General features: G+C 43.1%; 1 protein-coding gene across 4 annotated transcripts in view; it reads left to right on the top strand.

Moving 5' to 3' along the window:
• The window catches only part of LOC112577633 (U3 small nucleolar RNA-associated protein 14 homolog A), a 45,080-nt gene that overhangs the window by 22,688 nt on the left and 8,219 nt on the right, over window positions 1-14,173 (top strand). For 2 of the 4 annotated variants that reach the window (XR_006547160.1, XR_006547159.1), the window contains exons 4-6: window positions 2,891-2,955; window positions 3,644-3,807; window positions 7,340-7,460. The gene's annotated coding sequence lies outside the window, so the exon portion shown is untranslated. Of the gene's footprint in view, window positions 1-2,890; window positions 2,956-3,643; window positions 3,808-6,970; window positions 6,991-7,339; window positions 7,461-14,173 lie in introns of those variants that run through there. The other 2 variants (XM_025271217.2, XM_044933376.2) reach the window with 2 other exon arrangements.

Genomic DNA, 14,173 nt, shown 5'->3' with positions numbered 1-14,173 from the left:
AATGTGGATTTTATATGACCACTGGCAAAGACCCTCAGTGACTGGACTGAGAAGAAGCTCCAGAGCACTTCCCAAGGCCAAACTTGCATCATGGTCACTGTTTGGTGGTCTGCTGCTGGTCTGAACCACTTCAACTTTCTGAATCCCGGCAAAACCATTACATCTAAGAAGTACGCTCAGTGAATCGATGAGATGCACAGAAAACTGCTATTTCTGCAGCTATGTCTGCAGCTGGCACTGGTCAACAGAATGGGCCCGATTCTCCATGACAACGCCCAACTGCATGTTGCACAACCAACGCTTCAAAAGTTGAACAAATTAAATTTCCCATTAAAGGTCTCCTTATATAATAGCCAAGAAAATACATAGATAAAGACAAATTATCAGAGAATTTAGGTAAAGACAAATTATCAGAGAATTAGGCTTTTGAAAAATAATTGCCAAAGTCAAGTAAAAATAGAAGACATCAAAATAAGTACTATACATGATCTCAAACTGAGAGGAAGTCCTCTTGATGTAAAACAGTGCTATAAGCTTCTGTTTTTCCTTTGGAAATGTATCTTGTCTTAAGAAATAACAATAAACTTTTCTGAAGGGTAGCAAAGTCAAATAATTAGAGAAGAGTACATCATGAAAGTGAAAAAAGTAAAAATGTTAGTTGCTCGGACATGTCCCACTCTTTGCAACCCCATGGACTGTAGCCCACTAGGCTGCTCTGTCCATGGAATTCTCTAGGCAAGAATACTGGAGTCAGGACTTTCCTGGTAGTCCAGTGGCTAAGACTCCATGCTCCCAATACAAAGGGCCTGGGTTCGGACCCTGGTTGAAGTCGATCCCATGTTCTCCGACTAAGACCTGGTGAAGCCAAATAAAAATAATAAATTAAAAAAAAATACCGGAGTGGGTTGCCATTCCCTTCTCCAGGGGATCTTGCCAACCCAGGGATTGAACCTGGGTCTACTGCATTTCAGGCAGATTCTTTACCATCTGAGCCACCAGGGAAGGTATCTTATATTTAACCTTAAATAAGGGAGAGATTTTAAAGCACATATAAGCAAGAGACAGTTTTTGATATTGATATGTCTAATTCAAGTTAACAAAAATAATCTTTATAGTTTCAGAATTACAGATTATATTACTAAAACTGATAACAGTGAAAAAGACATGGACTTTTAGAACAAGGCAATCTTGTGTGAATTTGGGCTCTGCAACATTCAGGGTGAGGATCCCAGGAAAAATAGTTAACTTTATTATAGTAAAGATTAAAGCTAACAGATATTCTTTTGAAAATAGTTTACATGTCTGTAACGTAAGTGGTATACAGTAAATGTTAGTCTTCTTCATTTATACTTTATAATATGATGTAGTTTTCAAAGCCTTATCATGTGTATTCTAATCTTTTATCCTTATCCTAACATTGTGAGCAGGTAATATTATTTCCAGGTTAGATAGCTAATAAGTAGGAGAGCTAGTTAAAGGAATTAGAACCTAGATTTTCTAATTTTAATATAGGACTCCTTTCACTCTACCACAATATGGTTCAGAATGGAAGAGTGGAAGTTGTAGTAAAATGCCCTCATTTTATAGACGATGGCCTAGAGACCCAGAAAGTGACTGCTCAAAACATATACCTAGCTCTTGGCAGAGAACTAGATTAGAACCAGTGCATAAAGGGTTAACAAAATTCTTTTCATTAGGTTAACAAAAAACTTCTGCATGAGTGTTTGAACTCTTGTTAACTTTCTAACTCTGTATCTTTGGTAACCTGATCAATAAGGTGTGTTGACTGTGTTACCAGGCGGTACTGCTTGTGGTAAAATGATTCCTGACTGGGAAGCTGTGAGAACTGTAAATACTTGGTCTCCCTTGTGCTTCCCTGAGTGTGCTGACTCTAGTCACCTGGAAGATACGCCTATAAAGTTGTCACAAGCGACTTTACTCCTCTAGGAAGTGGGGCTTCTAAAGTAGGGCAGCTCCCCTCCCCGTGATGTGAGTCTCATGCCCTTGAACTGAGCCCTCTACTGGGGGTGGAGGAGAACCACGCCTGCAGGGCTGTATGGACAGCTACCAGAAGCCCTCTGAGAGCCATGCCTGACTCCGTCGCCTGGTAAGAGGGGGATCCTGTCCTATATCCTCTCACCAGACTAGGGGGTCTTGTGACTCTGAATGTTGAGAATCCATACTTTAGATAAACCTAAGACCACCCTGAGGGCATCATGGAACACCCATCTCTAAATTCTTCCATTGCAGAAATAGGAATAGAAAACTGCTGCTTCCAAATTCCACTCACAAACCAGAGAGGTTGATGTGAATGATGGAAAAAGCACATGCTTCTGAGAAGGTGTGACACGAGTTCAAATTTCCACTCTGCCATTTACTGTGTAAGCAAGATACTCAACTATTCTGAACCTCAGTTTTCCCATTGGTAATATGAAAAGTCTACTTACCTTAAAGGGTTGTTTTAAGCAACAGTGTGTATGTAAAGTACCTAGAATGTAGTTCTTGTTGCTGCTGTTGTTGCTCAGTTGTGTCTGACTCTTTGTGACCCCATGGACTGCAGCATGCCAGGCTTCCCTGTCCTTCACCATCTCCCAGAACTTGCTCAAACTCATGTCCATCGAGTCAGTGATGTCATCCCACCATCTCATCCTTTGTTGTCCCCTTCTCCTCCTGCCTTCAATCTTTCCCAGCTTCAGGGTCTTTTCTAATGATTTGGCTCTTCATATCAGGTGGCCAAAGTGTTGGAGCTTCAGCATCAGTCCTTCCAATGAATTCTCAGGATTGATTTCCTTTAGGATTGACTGGATTGATCTCCTTGCAGTCCAAGAATACAGTAGGCATTCATTAAATTGTATATTTTATGATTATTATGTTTTATCCTCCAACTCAGGAATCAATCCAAGTTTGCCAGAGCACGTGGCTTCCTCTTCAAATACCAACAGTGAAAGATTCTGGGTAAGTAAGCGAACAAGTTCTCTAGGAGGACCACAGATGCAGATCTTGGGGCTGTTGAACAACGTCCTGCCCCTTCCCAATCAGGGGCCAACTGAGTAAATCTCCAAACTCTTTAGCATACAATGACTCAGTCTAAGAGGTGCTGCCATTTACAGAGTTCCCTGAGGAAGTTTTCTTTCACAAACCTTTCCTTGCTGGTCTGCCCCATATTCCTGCTTACAACTCAGCCCCTGTTGACCTTTTGCCAGACTGATTTCACTTCATTCAACATTTAAATAAGGCTTCTACCAATGAGAGGCACATTTAGTTTTTTCAGTATAGGTCAGATACATTTTGACCAAGTTCACTGATGACATGATCAGCTATTTTTATGTGTTTTCAGTCACTTAGTCATGTCTGAGTCTGCAACCCCATGACCTGTAGCCCACCAGGCTCCTCTGTCCATGGGATTTTCCATGCAACAATACTGGAGTGGGTTGCTATTTCCTTCTCTAGGGGCTATTTTTTATAGGTTTATAAAAATATTTTTAAAGGAAAAAAAGTTATAATTTATTTGAATTATGTCTCCCCCAAAGTGGACTCAGTAAATGGTACCCAGATGCTGGAGACAGACTCAGTTACCTGTATAATAAGATTTCTGCTCCTAATAATGGCAAATCTACATTTACATTATAAAAATTTAACACAGGCTGATCTGTTATCGGACCCCACGTCCAAGGTCAGGGGCGGTGGCCGAAAGGAGCAAACCCACGTCCAAGGAGCGGCTGTTGCACGGGCGCAGGAGGACCGAGAGGAGCTACTCCACATTCAAGGTCAGGAGGGCTGGCCGTGAGGAGATAGCCCATGTCCAAGGTAAGAGAAACCCAAGTGAGACGGTAGGTGGTGCGAGAGGGCATCAGAGGGCAGATACACTGAAACCATAATCACAGAAAATTAGCCAATCTGATCACACGGACCACAGCCTTGTCTAATGCAATGAAACTAAGCCATGCCATGTGGGGCCACCCAAGACGGACAGGTCATGGTGGAGAGGTCTGACAGAATGTGGTCCACTGGCGAAGGGAATGGCAAACCACTTCAGTATTCTTGCCTTGAGAACCCCATGAACAGTATGAAAAGGCAAGATGATAGGATACTGAAAGAAGAACTCCCCAGGTCAGTAGGTGCCCAATATGCTACTGGAGATCAGTGGAGAAATAACTCCAGAAAGAATGAAGGGATGGAGCCAAAGCAAAAACAATACCCAGTTGTTGGATGTGACTGGTGAGAGAAGCAAGGTCCAGTGCTGTAAAGAGCAATATTGCATATAGGAACCTGGAATGTCAGGTCCATTAATCAAGGCAAATTGGAAGTGGTCAAACAGGAGATGGCAAGAGTGAATGTCGACATTCTAGGAATCAGCGAACTAAGATGGACTGGAATGGGTGAATTTAACTCAGATGACCGTTATATCTACTACTGCGGGCAGGAATCCCTTAGAAGAAATGGAGTAGCCATCATGGTCAACAAAAGAGTCCGAAATGCAGTACTTGGATGCAATCTCAAAAATGACAGAATGATCTCTGTTCATTTCCAAGGCAAACCATTCAATATCATGGTGATCCAAGCCTAGGCCCCAACCAGTAACGCTAAAGAAGCTGAAGTTGAATGGTTCTATGAAGACCTACAAGACCTTTTAGAACTAACACCCAAAAAAGATGTCCTTTTCATTATAGGGGACTGGAATGCAAAAGTAGGAAGTCAAGAAACACCTGGAGTAACAGGCAAATTTGGCCTTGGAGTACAGAATGAAGCAGGGCAAAGGCTAATAGAGTTTTGCCAAGAGAACGCCCTGGTCATAGCAAACACCCTCTTCCAACAACACAAGAGAAGACTGTACACATGAACATCACCAGATGGTCAACACCGAAATCAGATTGATTATATTCTTTGCAGCCAAAGATGGAGAAGCTCTATACAGTCAGCAAAAACAAGACTGGGAGCTGACTGTGGCTCAGATCATGAACTCCTTATTACCAACTTCAGACTTAAATTGAAGAAAGTAGGGAAAACCACTAGACCATTCAGGTATGATCTAAATCAAATCCCTTATGAATATACAGTGGAAGTGAGAAATAGATTTAAGGGACTAGATCTGATAGACAGAGTGCCTGATGAACTATGGATGGAGGTTCGTGACATTGTACAGGAGACAGGGATCAAGACCATCCCCATGGTAAAGAAATGCAAAAAAGCAAAATGGCTGTCTGGGGAGGCCTTACAAATAGCTGTGAAAAGAAGAGAAGTGAAAAGCAAAGGAGAAAGGGAAAGATAAAAGCATCTGAATGCAGAGTTCCAAAGACTAGCAAGGAGAGATAAGAAAGCCTTCTTCAGCCATCAATGCAAAGAAATAGAGGAAAACAACAGAATGGGAAAGACTAGAGATCTCTTCAAGAAAATTAAGAGGTACCAAGGGAACATTTCATGCATCCAAAGATGGGCTCAATAAAGGACAGAAATGGTATGGACCTAACAAGCAGATGATATTAAAAAGAGGTGGCAAGAATACACAGAAGAACTGTACAAAAAAGATCTTCACGACCCAGATAATCACGATGGTGTGATCAGTCACCTAGAGCCAGACATCCTGGAATGTGAAGTCAAGTGGGCCTTAGAAAGCATCACTACGAACAAAGCTAGTAGAGGTGATGGAATTCCAGTTGAGCTATTTCAAATCTTGAAAGATGATGCTGTGAAAGTGCTACACTCAATATGCCAGCAAATTTGGAAAACTCAGCAGTGGCCACAGGACTGGAAAAGGTCAGTTTTCATTCCAATCCCAAAGAAAGGCAATGTCAAAGAATGCTCAAACTACCGCACAATTGCACTCATCTCACATGCTAGTAAAGTAATGCTCAAAATTCTCCAAGCCAGGTTTCATCAGTACGTGAACCGTGAACTTCCAGATGTTCAAGCTGGTTTTAGAAAAGGCAGAGGAACCAGAGATCAAATTGCCAACATCTGCTGGCTCATGGAAAAAGCAAGAGAGTTCCAGAAAAACATCTATTTCTGCTTTATTGACTATGCCAAAGCCTTTGACTGTGTGGATCACAATAACCTGGAAAATTCTGAAAGAGATGGAAATATCAGACCATCTGACCTGTCTCTTGAGAAATCTGTATGCAGGTCAGGAAGCAACAGTTAGAACTGGACATGGAACAACAGACTGGTTCCACATAGGAAAAAGAGTATGTCAAGGCCGTATATTGTCACCCTGTTTATTTAACTTATATTCAGAGTACATCATGAGAAACGCTGGGCTGGGAGAAGAACAAGCGGGAATCAAGATTGCCGGGAGAAATATCAATAACCTCAGATATGCAGATGACACCACTCTTATGGCAGAAACTGAGGAGGAACTCAAAAGCCTCTTGATGAAAGTGAAAGTGGAGAGTGAAAAAGTTGGCTTAAAGCTCAACATTCAGAAAATGAAGATCATGGCATCTGGTCCCATGACTTCATGGGAAATAGATGGGGAAACAGTGGAAACAGTGGCAGACTTTATTTTTTGTGGCTCCAAAATCACTGCAGATGGTGATTGCAGCCATGAAATTAAAAGACGCTTACTCCTTGGAAGGAAAGTTATGACCAACCTAGATAGCATATTCAAACGCAGAGTAAATATTCAGTTCAGTTCAGTTCAGTCGCTCAGTCGTGTCCGACTCTTTGCGATCCCATGAATCGCAGCACGTCAGGCCTCCCTGTCATCACCAACTCCCGGAGTTCACTCAGACTCATGTCCATCGAGTCAGTGATGCCATCCAGCCATCCCATCCTCTGTCATCCCCTTCTCCTCCTGCCCGCAATCCCTCCCACTTTGCCAACAAAGGTCCGCCTAGTCAAGGCTATGGTTTTTCCAGTGGTCATGTATGGATGTGAGAGTTGGACTGTGAAGAAAGCTGAGCACCGAAGAATTGATGCTTTTAAACTGTGGTGCTGGAGAAGACTCTTGCGAGTCCTTGGACTGCAAGGAGAGCCAACCAGTCCATCCTAAAGGTAATCAGTCCTGGGTGTTCATTGGAAGGACTGACGCTGAGGCTGAAACTCCAATAGTTTGGCCACCTCATGCGAAGAGTTGACTCATTGGAAAAGACCCTGATGCTGGGAGGGATTGGGGGCAGGAGGAGAAGGGGATAACAGAGGATGAGATGGCTGGATGGCATCACTGACTCGATGCACATTAATTTTGTTGAACTCTGGGAGCTGGTGATGGACAGGGAGGCCTGGGGTGCTGTGATTCATGGGGTGGCAAAGAGTCGGACACTAATGAGCAACTGAACTGAACTGAACTGATGTTATGTTTTCAAAAGGTGTTCATAAACTATTGTGAAATGTCTTTATTTAGGGAAAAAGCCTCCAAATCATAAAGAAGATAATATAGACTCTGGTAGAGAATAGAGAAGAGGAATCGTTTAAAAAGAAAAATTAAATCTCTACAAAATGTATAAAGCATGGTTGTGAGAAAGGTGAGTTTTTGTTTATTTTAGACACTATCCTGAAAATAATAGACAATAAGTGAAAGGAGCACATTCTATTGATTATAAATACTAAAAATATTGGGCTTCTCTGGTGGCTCAGCAGTCAAGCATCTGCCTGCAGTGCAGGAGCCTTAGGAGACTCAGGTTCAGTCCCTGGGTTGGGAAGATCCCCTGGAGAAGGAAATGGCAACCCACTCCAGTATTCTTCCCTGGAGAATCCCATGGACAGAGGACCTGGTGGGCTACAGTCCATAGGGTCAGAAAGAGTTGGATATGACTGAAGTGACTTAGCACACAGTGCATTATATATCCCATATCTGTAACTCACCACGTTACTGGAGGTAAGAAAATACTTGACTATGTTATTCTTTTACAGTTTTTTAACATCAGAGTAACAGGAACAGTGTAACTTATTTTCTCCTAAATAATATAAAACACATGTTTTTGGTTATACATTTTTTAATAACAACAAACCAATGGAAAAATTATACAAGTCAAACAGAAGAATCATGATATACTTTCATATTGCAATCCATCTTGCCCAAGATATTATTTAAATCTATTAAATCTTTGTTGTTGTTTATTTGCTAGTGGTATCTGACTCTTTTGTGACCCAGTGGACTGTAGCCCGCCAGGCTTCTCTGTCCATGGAATTTCCTGGTCAAGAATGCTGGAGTGGGTTGCCATTTCCTTCTCCAGTGGATCTTCCCAACCCAGGGATCAAACCCACATCTCCTGCATTGGCATGCAGATTCTTTACCACTGAGCCCAATTAAATGTTTAAAAACTGTTAATTCATACACAAAATATAGATTTTTCACTGAGCACAGCAGATCTGTAATTCACCAGGGAACCAGCTCATCTTTCATTTCTCCCATTTTCTTATTCTCCCAGACTCAAAATCTTGATGTTACCTCAGGCTTCTTTCTTCTCCCCAATTTTTTTTTTCTCCTGCATTTAATCAATTTTCATATGAAGGTCATAGTTTTTGATTCATCCTTTCCTTGGGATTCTACTCTCACCACCTCAAGTTGGGGCCTCACTACTTCAGTGGTGGATTGCTACAGTAGCATCCTAACAGCTATTTTTCTAGTTTGTCTTTTCTTTTTTAAATATTTATTTATTTAATTTATTTATTTGTCTGTGCCAGGTCTTAGTTGCAACATGTGGGATCTAATTCCCTGACCAGGGATTGAACCTGGGCCTCCTGTATTGGGAATGCAGAGTCTTAGCCATTGCACCACCAGGGAAGTCCCTGCTCTTGCCTTTTCAAATTGTCCTCTTCTCACTAGTTAAGTTGATATCTCACATATTACTTTCATCATGCTTTAAGAACTTAACCTACCTACTACTAACTTCTCAGATTCATGTATCCAAGGACCTAATTATGTCTTATTTATCCAACATTAGACTCCTCTTCCTCTGCATCCTCCTTCCAGAAAACATGTTTGAAGTCTTATTTAACTGGCACCAAAGGGATAAGTATTTAACTGGCACCAAAGGGCTTCCCTGGTGGCTCAGATGGTAAAGAATTTGACTGCAATGCAGGAGATACAGGTTTGATTCTTGGGTCAGGAAGATCCCCTGGAGGAGGAAATGGCAACCCACTCCAGTATTCTTGCCTGGAGAATCCCATGGACATAAAGGAAGGAATAACGGACAACACAACGTCCTCACACAGCCTGCATCAAAAAATGGGGTGTGGGAGGTTTCTCTCATCTCTAATCTGCTTTCAGTCTCTCTAATGAGTCACGGGCAACAGCTGTGCTTCTAGGGAGCGTCCACCAGGGATATGTTGGGTCCTATACAAGTAATCTTGGAGAAGGCAATGGCACCCCACTCCAGTACTCTTGCCTGGAAAATCCCATGGGCAGAGGAGCCTGGTAGGCTGCAGTCCATGGGGTCGCAAAGAGTCAGACACGACTGAGCAACTTCACTTTCACTTTTCGCTTTCATGCATTGGAGAAGGAAATGGCAACCCACTCCAGTGTTCTTGCCTGGAGAATCCCAGGGACAGGGGAGCCTGGTGGGCTGCCATCTCTGGGGTTGCAGAGTCGGACACAACTGAAGTGACTTAGCAGCAGCAGCAGCAGCATACAAGTAATCTTGGAGAAGGCAATGGTACCCCACTCCAGTACTCTTGCCTGGAAAATCCCATGGGCAGAGGAGCCTGGTAGGCTTCAGTCCATGGGGTCGCAAAGAGTCAGACACGACTGAGTGACTTCACTTTTACTTTTCACTTTCATGCATTGGAGAAGGCAATGGCAACCCACTCCAGTATTCTTGCCTGGAGAATCCCAGGGACAGAGGAGCCTAGTGGGCTGCCATCTATGGGGTCGCACAGAGTCGGACACGACTGAAGGGACTTAGCAGCAGCAGCAGCATACAAGTAGTCCAGCATGAAATCAGATTTCCAGGTGTCCGTGGGGAATGGTAGCCACAGAGGTATCGGCTCAGGTCTCTGCTCCAGAGAACCTGCAACTGAGGTTGGGGTCGGCAAACAGCCTCCAGCTTCCCCACCTCGTTTCCCTGCAGTGTTCCCTGGGGGAAATGCCCTCCCTCGGCTTGTCTCAACCAAGGGAGGCCTGTGCCAGAAGGGACTTAGAACTGGCCATTTCTGCTTGACATGAAACTCTTCTCAAGGCAGTCCTGTTCCTAGGCTCACCCCTGGCTGAGACTTTTTTAGGATGGCATGCAGCCTGAGTCTCCTCTCCCTTCCCCTTCCTCTCTCCTTCCACCGGAGGCTCTGGGGCTCCTGTTCCCTCCCCTTTCTTCATTGATTCTCTCGGGCATATCAGGTTCCATCTTGGAAGCTACAGCAGGACCCTGAAACTAGCTCTTAGATTCATAGGAAAACCTATGAATTCCCACAGTTCCTTACTTGGGTCCTGGAACTTCAGGCAAGTTATGAGGCCTAGATTCCCCCAGTTGTAGGGGGATTGTGTGAGCCAAGACCAACTCGCTGAACAGAACTTCTCCACTGACAATCATTTCTATATTACCAACCTTTGTTTTTTCTGACATTCTTCCTAAATTACTACCACAAAATGAGTTACATCTTCTTACAGTGGTCTATGGATCAAACATTTTCCCTTACAGGAATTTTTAAGTTCAAATGGTCCCTCCCACCCAGCCGCCCCACACATACACACACACACACATTGAAAATGCTTACTATTACTTAGAATCTTTAACTTGGTATTTTTCATTTCGGTTTTCAATTTTTAACATCTAATTCTCTTTCCTTGATTAATTCTGCTAGAGATAAACAGATTTGAAGTATCTTTTTTTCATTCATTCAACACATACTTACTAATGACTACATATAAGAAACAATTTGCTGAAAGAAAAGATAAGATGGAAACGAAATATAAAAAATTCTTGATAAAGAATTATTTTAAGCTCCTGTTTCAAAAAAATACATTCCCAGGAATGAGACTGTGATAATTCTATCTCTATTAACAAAACTGATTTTTTCCTAAGATTGCTGTTAATTTGCAATAATTCATTTTAAACAGATCAATTTGTTATCAGAGGGTTAATTTTTTCTTCTAAGTCCCAAAGGAAAACTACATGTTCTTAAAAATACGATTAAAACAGAAAAAAAATTGACCAGAATGATTATCAATTTTATCACAACCAGAATCTCTGAGATTTATGAATGGCATGATGGCAAATCAGAAAATGATCTCTTTTTTTAATTTGATCCTGAGAAATGTTCACAAGATATAACCAATTTATTCAGAGACAGGATCTAACATGACAGATTCTCCTGTAAACTGATCTAGGTTGGGGACCAAAGGAGAGTTAGGATGAACTACTGCTGCTGCTGCGGCTAGGTCGCTTCAGTCGTGTCCGACTCTGTGTGACCCCATAGACCGCAGCCCACCAGGCTCCCCCGTCCCTGGGATTCTCCAGGCAAGAACACTGGAGTGGGTTGCCATCTCCTTCTCCAATGCATGAAAGTGAAAAGTGAAAGTGAAGTCGTTCAGTCGTGTCCGACCCTCAGCGACCCCATGGACTGCAGCCTTCCAGGCTCCTCCGTCCATGGGATTTTCCAGGCAAGAGTACTGGAGTGGCTGGCCATTGCCTTCTCCAAGGATGAACCACAGTCTGACCCAAAACCATTTTTCCAAGAGAATTACTTTATCTTTGGTATGCTTATACATGCACATACACAGACACACACACACACAGATATACACACACAAAACACAGAAGACTAAGAAAAGATATCAAAATTTTAGGTGGTATGATTTTAATTTTTCTTTCTCATACTTTTGTTTTCTAAATTCCCCCATTACTACTCTTAAGAAATCAAAGACAGATGAAAAAGAAACACATAATTATATACATACCATAATGATCCTCAAAACCTCTTCTTCTGAGTCCTTTTCTTCATCTGCTTATTCATTTCAACAAATATTTATTGAGTGCCTACTCAATAAATTGTGGGATGTGCCTGTTGTGCCTGTGGGATGTTACATATTGTGCGACTTCATCTGAACATCTTTCATAGAGGGTGCTCTCATATCATATTTATGTTCTCCTGTTCATCCCCAAATTTGATATAAAATATTTTTCATTCCTCATTCACTTACTGAACATCAACCATGTGTTAGTCACTACCCTGGACAGGCATTAAAAGGAAATGTAATAGAAAATCAGCACCACACCTAGTGAAGAGGAGAGACAAGTGTGTAAAGAGCAGAACCAGGCTAAGAGGTGTGATAATATAGAACTGTGCAGGATGTTGCACTACTCAAAGGAAAGAAAAACTCCTTATCAACGAAAGCTGGGAGAGAATTTCTCAGTAGAGGAGACATTTCAACTGGACCTTGAATGATGGGTCAAACGATCATGGATGAGAAAGGAGACTGGCAGAGAAGGAGAAGGCTGGCAGAGAGGTGGAGGCTGACTGGGAGGCTCTGTGGGGCAAGCTGGGGACAGCAGGGAGGGCTCCCAATTCCAAAGCAGGCAGAGATTCTAATGACACTGGCTGGCGTCTACCAAGAAAGGCACGGAGGGGGTCGATGGGCTTGGAGCACACATCCTTGTTTGGAGGTAGAAGGACTGTTTGCTGACCTTTCCAGTTGTGTCCAGTCACCCACCAGTCCCAGCTCTTTCCCCTTCCCTTCCATCTGAATTGCACTGCGGTTTGCCCAGAGCCCTCAGCCATTGACACTCAGTCATTGATACCGTGCTCAGTCCTCATCTCTGCTCTCCATAGGCTGCATCAGGTTTTTGTTCTTCAGCAGTTAGAGGGATTGCCAAGCCAAATAATGGTTTTTCCTTTTCTGGAAATGGTGCCAGTGAACAGAAGGGTGAGGTCTGCATTGCTTGACTTTGTCCCTGGCCATAGCTGGTTGATCTAGGAATAACCATCTGATCTTTCAGCCAATCAGGTTCCTGCTCAGGACTTTTAACCTGAACTGGGAGCCCCACAATGGAAGTTCTAGTTGTGTGTATGTGCAGGGAGTTTAGTTACACAATGGCAAAGTGTGAGGTTGCTCAGGAACTCCTGACACTGTAGCCTGAGCTGCTTAGGTTAATCATGGACTTCCTGGCTGTGACATGAGATGGGGGTGGGCAGGAAGAGGGGGTGATATTAGTTGAACACTGAAAGAGGAATATTGTAATTTAGAATGGTTGCTTCTGATGGTGCTGAGAGACTCAAATCCCAGTGTTAACTGACCTAGCAAAAAAGCCTTCCTCGGAACTGTCTTGTTACCCTTCTGAATGAAGCTCTTATGGCTGTGGCCCAAAGCTGAGATGATGAAAACCCAGTTCAGAACAGATTTTGAGGATTTCTGAAGTACACTTCCAGTTGAATTCACAACCCAGGTGAATATTGTTAATGAATATCAAAGTGGTAGATTATATTTCCAAGTGTGTACTTCAGTTGTGTCGACTCTTTGTGACCCTAGGGACTGTAGCCTGCTAGTCTCCTCTGTGCGTGAGATTCTCCAGGCAAGAATACTGGAGTGGATTGCCACGCCCTCATCCAGGGAGGAGATCTTCCCGACCCAGGGATTGAATCCTTGTCTCCAGCATTTTCTGCATTGGCAGGTGGGTTCTTTCCCACTAGTGCCACCTGGGGAGCCCTTTATACTTCCACAAATGACTAAAATAATCCCTCCTAGCCATATAGGCTCTTCTGCCATGTCACCTTGCCATTCAAAAGAGGTGGCGTCTGTTTCTCCTGCCTTTGAACCTGGGCTGGCATTGGGACCACCTTGACCAGTAGAATGAAGCAGAAGTGATACTCTGAGACTTTGAAGTCTCAAGTGTTAAAGTCTGGCAGTGCTCACTTTAGTGTTCTGGGGGAAGCCACCTGCCATGTAAGAAGTCCAATTACTATGACGCTACAAGTCTGTGAGTAAGCCAGAGCTATTAATAGCTTCATGGAGATGCCACATGGAGAGACAGATGCCTCTTGGCCAGAACCCAGCTGCTGAAGTCAACCCAGCTGAGGAGCCAGATGTGTGAGTTAGGAAGCCATCTTGGGCATCCTAGCCCTGGCCCACAAAGAAGCCTAAACTTGTTCCTTTGGAGGACGGTGCTTTCTGATAAGTCTGCTGCATTTGGTGGCCTTCAGTGAACCTCATCTCTCAGTATTTATGATTGTGCATAGTCCTCCCTTAAATCTGGGCGAGGCTGGTGATTGGCTCTAGCCAATAGAATGTAGATGGTGTTACGCT

Source organism: Bubalus bubalis, chromosome 20 (genome assembly GCF_019923935.1).
Source record: "Bubalus bubalis isolate 160015118507 breed Murrah chromosome 20, NDDB_SH_1, whole genome shotgun sequence".
Taxonomy (NCBI): domain Eukaryota; kingdom Metazoa; phylum Chordata; class Mammalia; order Artiodactyla; family Bovidae; genus Bubalus; species Bubalus bubalis.
Note: the sequence above shows the minus strand (reverse complement) of the source record. Positions and strands in the feature narration are given on the sequence as shown.